The following is a 6,237-nucleotide window of genomic DNA, read 5'->3' on the forward strand; positions in this document are numbered from 1 at the left end:
GTGAACATTTGGGTTAATGCCCAAAAGTGGAATTTCTGGGTCATAGGGGAGCTCTATGTGGAGTTCTTTGAGGAACCTCCATACTGCTTTCCAAAGTGGTTGAACAAGTTTACACTCCTACCAACAATGCAGTAAGGTTCTCTTCTGTCCATGTCCCCTCCAGCATCTGTTGTTATTAGAGTTCTTGAATATAGCCATTCTAACTGGGGTGAGGTGGTATGCATTTCTTTTATGGCTAGGGATGTTGAACATTTCTTCATGTGTCTATTGGCCATCCTTCTTTCCTCTTCAGAGAAGTTTCTCTTTAAGTCATTAGCCCACTTATTTATTGGGCAGTTGTTTCTTTGAAGATTTGTTGTTGGGGAATTTAATTTTTTCAGTTCCAGGTATATTTTAGATATGAGAAGCTTGTCTGCTGTATGGGTAATGAATATCTTCTCCCAATCTTGCTAGCTATGTCCTTTGCCATGCAGAAGTTTTGTAATTTCATGCAATCCCATTTGCCCAAACTTTCTATGATTTATTGTGTTTCTGGGTCTCTATTAAGAAAATTTTGGCCTGTGCTAAGGGACCTAGGGTTTCTCCTGGTCCATCCTGTAATGTTTTCAAAGTGTCTGCTTTGACTCCGAGGTCTTTGATCCATTTGGAGTTGATTCTGGTGCAAGGTGATATATAAGGTTCTTGCTTTAGTTTTCTACAAGTAGTTAACTAATTTTGCCAGCATCGTTTACATAAGAAGCTATCTTTCTTCCATTCTATTTTTTAAGCTCCCATTTTGAAGAATAGTTGGCTATAGGTCTGTAGATTCATTTCTGGGTTTTCATTTCTATTCCATTGGTCCTCAGGTCACTTCTTGTTTTGATTACTATGGCTTTGTAGTAGAGTTTGAACTTTGGTATTGATATTCCTCCACACTGTCCTTTCTGTTAAGGATCATTTTTGCTATAGGGTATTTTATTGTTCCAAATGAATTTTTGGATTGCCTCTTCTATGTCCTTGAAAAATGAGGTTGGAATATTGATAGATATCGCATTGAATTTGTGGATAGCCTTGGGAAGTATTGCCATTTTCACGCTGTTGATCTTTCCAATCCGGGAGCATGGGAGTTTTTGCCATTTTCTAAGTTCTGTTTTTGATTTGCGTTTGCAAGTTTTTAAAATTCTCATCATAGTGGTCCTTCACTTCTTTGTTAACTTAATTCCTAGGTATTTTATTTTTTATGGGGCTATTACGTATGGAGTTGCTTTCCTAATTTCTGCCACACTTTTCTCATTGTTAGCATACAGAGAAGCCATTGGTTTTTGAGGGTTAATTTTATACCCTGCAACTTTGTCAAAGTTTTGACTCAGCTTGAGTCATTTGGAAGTGGAATCTGTGGGATTCTTTAAATACAAGATCATGTCATCTGCAAAGAGGGGGAGTTTTACTTGTTCTTTCTCTATTTGGATCCACTTTATGCTTGTATCTTGTCTTATTGCTCTAGCTAGCCATTATAGATTGAAGAGAAGTGGAGAAAGTGGACATCCTTGTCTTGTTCCTGAGTTAAGAGGAAATGGCTGAAATTTTCCACCATTAAGTATAATACTGGCTGTAGGTTTGTCATATACAGCCTTTATTGTATTTAGGAATGTTACATGGATTCCTAATTTTACCAGAACCTTCATCATAAAGGGGTGTTGGATCTTGTCGAATGCTTTTTCTGCATCTATTGAGATAACCATGTGGTTCTTATCTTTGCTCCTTTGATGTGATGAATTATATTAATTGATTTGCATATATTGAACCAGCTTTGCATCCCTGAAATGAATCCTGTTTGATTGTGGTGTATGATTTTTTGGATGAATTGTTGAAGTCGATTGGTCAAAATTTTATTGAGAAGTTTTGCATCAATGTTCATCAAAGAAATGGTCTATAGTTCTCTTTCTTTGATGAGTCCCTGACTGGCTTTGGGATGAGGGTTATGATGGCTTCATAGAATGCGTTCGGTAGTGAACTTTCTATTTCAATTTCATTGAAGAGTTGGAGGAGTACTGGTGTGAGCTCTGCTTTGAAGGCCTTGTAGAATTCTGCTATATAGCCATCTGATCCTGGGCTTTTAATAGCTGGGAGGTCTCTTATTGCTCTTTATATTTCAATGCTTGATATGGGCCTGCTAATCTGGTTTAACTGATCTTGGTTTAGTTTTGGCATGTCAATATTTGCTAGGAAAAGTTCCATTTCTGTCAAGTTCTCAAACTTATTAGCATAGAGTTTTGAGAAGTATTGCCTGATAATGTTCTGAATCTTGGTTGTTTCTTTGGTGATGTTTCCATTCTCATCTTTGACTTTATTTACTTGTGTGTGTTCTCTTCTTTTTCTGATAAGACTTGCTAAGGGTCTGTCAATTTTGTTAATTTTTTCGAAGAACCAACTCTTTGTTTTGTTGATTCTTTCTATGTTTTTTTTTTAATTATTTCTTTAGGTCTACAGGATTGGGGTTTATCTTGCTGCTCTTTTTCAAGGAGGCTCAGGTATCTCATTAAATTGTTGGTTTCAGATCTCTCCAAATTGTTGATGTAGGAACTCAGAGCTACAAACTTGCCTTGAGTACTGCTTTTGCTGTGTCCCAGAGGAGCTGTTAATTTGTGTGTTCCTTTTTGTTGAAAATCATGAACATTTGAGTTTCCTTTCTAATCTCTTCCATGACCCACTGGTGATTCAACAGTGTGTTGTTCAGCCTCCATGTGTTACAGGACCTTCTTTGGTAGCATTTGGTGTTGAGTTGTAATTTTATTCCCTTGTCTGAGAGCATGCAGGCCATAACTTCAATGTTTCTGAATTTGGACCAGTTTGGTTTGGTACCTAAAGTGTGGTCGATATTGGAAAATGTCCTGCATGCTGCTGAGAAAAACGTGTATTCTGATCCTGCTGGGTGAGATATTCGGTTGATGTCTATTAAATTTAGTTGATCTATTCAGTTGTTTTTATCTGTGGTTTTTGCAGAGTTGGTCTATCCAGTGGGGATAGTGGGGTATTAAAGTTCCCAACAATTAATGTCTTTTGATCTATGTGAGATTTTATGGAAAGTACTGTTACTTTGATAAATTTGGGTGCTCTGTTATTTGGTAAATAGATATTTAGAACTGTAATATCTTCTTGAAAGAGAGATCCCTTAGTTAGTATGTAGTGACCTTCTTTATCTCTTCACACTAATTTTAATTTTAAGTCTATTTTATCTCATATTAGGACGGAACTCCTGCCTGTTTATGGGAGTCATTTGCTTGGTAGAATTTGTTCTAGCCTTTCACTTTCAAAATGTTTTTATGGGCAAGGTGTGACTCCTGAGCCATCAGATAGAAGGATCTTCCTTTTGAATCATAGGAGACAGTCTATGTCAGGTAATTAGTGAGTTAAGTCTGTTAATGTTGAGAGTTAGGACTGAGTGGTGTTTGGGAGTTCCTTCCATGTTATCCATTTTCCTGTGGGTGTGGCAACTGGGTTCTTCTTATGGTTCTTGGATTCTCTGTTTGGGTGCAGTTTCTTGGCCTATATTGTGGTCTTGTTTTCTATGTGTAGGATATCTTTATGTATCATTTGTAAGGCTGGTTTGGTGGAGAATAATTGTTTCAGTTTCCTTAATTTTGCTATGGGACAGTTTTGTTTGACCTTCAATTATGAAGGAGAGTTTATCTGGGTACAGTATTATTGGTTGATAGTTGTTTGTCTTTAGGGCATGGCATACATCATTCCAGGCTCTTCTGGCTTTACTTGTCTCTGCTGAGAAATCTGAGGTGATTCTAATTGATTTCCCTTTACAGGTGATTGATGTTTTCTCCTTGACCATTTTAAAGATTTTTTTCCTTGGTCTGAATTGATCCTGTGAGGATTATATTGTAATGGTGGGATATCCTGTTCTGGTCTGGTCTATTTGGGTTCTTGTATCTGAATAGGCCTATCTTTTTGCATGTTTGGGAAGTTCTCTGCTAGGATCCTGTTAAACAAATTTCCTAGACTATTAACTTCCGTGTCTAGGTGCTCCTCTACATCCAATATCTTTAGATTAGGCCTTCTGATGGTGTCTTCCAAATGTTGAATAGATTTGTCATATTTCTTGGTTTGGTCTTAAGTAGTTGCATGTTCTTTCTCTATAATATCTAGACTGTCTTGAATCCTCAAGAGTTGATCTTCTGCATGGTCTAACCTACTGTCAAGACGTTCTACTTTGTTTTTTTTTTAAATTGTTTTTCCTTCTAATTGGTCGGCTTTGATGGCCTCAAATTCTTTGTTGGAACTTTGTTTTAGATCTTGTATGAACTTCTTTACTTCCTTAATTTGGTGTTCAGTGTTTATTCTCAAATCACTTAGTTGATTGGTTATGGTTTCCTTGGAATCCCATTCCTTCTGTTGGTCTCCATTCAGCATTCCCTTTGTGGTCTCCTTGGATTTTTTCAGCTGTCTGTTTATGGATTCCATGAATGCCTCTATTGATCTTTGTCTATTATCATCCTGCTCCTGCAATTCCTGTATTATACTTTGATTAGCTTCCTCCCGATGATACAATTCCTTCAGTTCTCATTGACGGTTCTCAGCCTGCTCAAGCAATTCCTGTGTCTCTCTTTGTTCTCTGCCTGCTCACACAATTCCTTTATTTCTCTTTGACTGTTCTCAACCTGCTCACGCAATTCCTGTATCAATCTTTGAGTAGTTTTCTCATGCTCACAAGATTCCTGTATTGATCATCGGTTTGCCTCCTCTCTCTTCCTGTCATTCTTACACTGAGTCATTTGTAGGTTTTCAATCTTTTCATTCACCATGTTACCAGTAGTGTTTGTAGAACTTTTTGGGAACTCCCTTCTATATTGTTCATGAACTGTTCTGTCACCTGATTATCATGAGTGGGAGTTGAGATACCAGGACTTGCCATTTTTCTTGTGTTTTTCCAGCTTGTTCTGCCCATTTGGAATGAAAGTAACAACAATTTTGTGCTATAACACTATTTTAAGGCAAGCATCTACCAAAGTCCTATAGTTGCACAGTCAAAAGTCTGCAGATACAATCTAGTTCAACAGATACAATCTATTCAACATCAAACAACTATAGATTCATTGGCTAAGAACAGCAAGGTAGAATTTGACAAACCAGAAATTATTAGGCTTAAGGAGAAAAGTGGGGAAAATTAGGATTAGAGGGATGTGGAGAGGTAAAAGGAGAATGAATTTAATTATGTCCTAATCTCAGAAAGAGAAATTGATTGGACAGTACGATAAGAGAGACCTTAAAAAGTCACTCAAAAAAGAAAGAGAAAAAAAGAAAGGAATGAAGAAAGAAGAAAAGAAAAGGACCGAAATGTCAATAGTGATGAATATTTTTCTTCCATTTCAGTTTGGAAGTCCTTAGTGATTTGGTCCAATAAGATACACAAGTTGGCTATTTGTGAGCTCTGGAGATTGATTCTCCTAAGGTCATATGGAAGTCGATGATGAATCCATCCTTTCCCACCTTCACTTGAACATCTCCTGTACTGTTCAAAGAATTTCTCACATTAAACTAAGATGTGGCTGTCAAATTGGTATAGATTGTTCTCAGAGCCTCTGAACATTCTAGGCAACACTTATGTTGCTCTTAATGTTTGTTTCTTCCAGTACGTTATCTCTCCCTGAACCTGGGGAGAAAATTTCTCTCAGGTCTTATCAAGATTATGTAGAACCTGGGGGCAAAGAGGCAGCCTAGGAGGCCTGCACTGGAGGCCAAAATGGAGAAGACCACCACAGCCACCATGACCTTCCTCTTGGTGCTGTGATAGACAGTCAGGAAAGTGAGCCACACACTACAGAACACCAGCATGTTGAAGGTCATGAACTTGGCCTCATTGAAGGTATCAGGGAGGTTACTGGCCAGAAAAGCCACAGTGAAGTTGGCCAGGGCCAGAGAGCCAAGGTATTCCAGGACACAGTAAAAGGCAGTGAGAGAGTCCATGTTGCATAGGATGATGATGTAGGCATGTTAAGAATGTGCATCTTTGTCCACAAAAGGAGGAGAGATTCGCAGCCAGAAGCCACAGAGGGTTACCTGGATAAGGGTGCAGATGGGGATGAGGAGGTTAGGAACTCAGAACAGCAGCCACTGCCTGGTGCTTCTCCCTGGAGCAGTGAGCATGAAAACCAGAACCACAATGATGGTTTTGGCCAGGACCATGAAGACAGCCATGGTGAAGACCACTGCAAATGTGGTTTGCTGGAGGATGCATTAGGCTGTATT

General features: G+C 38.4%; 1 pseudogene; it reads right to left on the bottom strand.

Annotated features, from left to right (window-relative positions):
- LOC106000617 overlaps positions 1–5,955 on the bottom strand; it is a 39,610-nt pseudogene extending 33,655 nt beyond the window's left edge.
- Between the last annotated feature and the right edge of the window lie 282 nt (positions 5,956–6,237).

This window comes from Dipodomys ordii, unplaced genomic scaffold (genome assembly GCF_000151885.1).
Source record: "Dipodomys ordii isolate 6190 unplaced genomic scaffold, Dord_2.0 Scaffold230, whole genome shotgun sequence".
NCBI lineage: Eukaryota > Metazoa > Chordata > Mammalia > Rodentia > Heteromyidae > Dipodomys > Dipodomys ordii.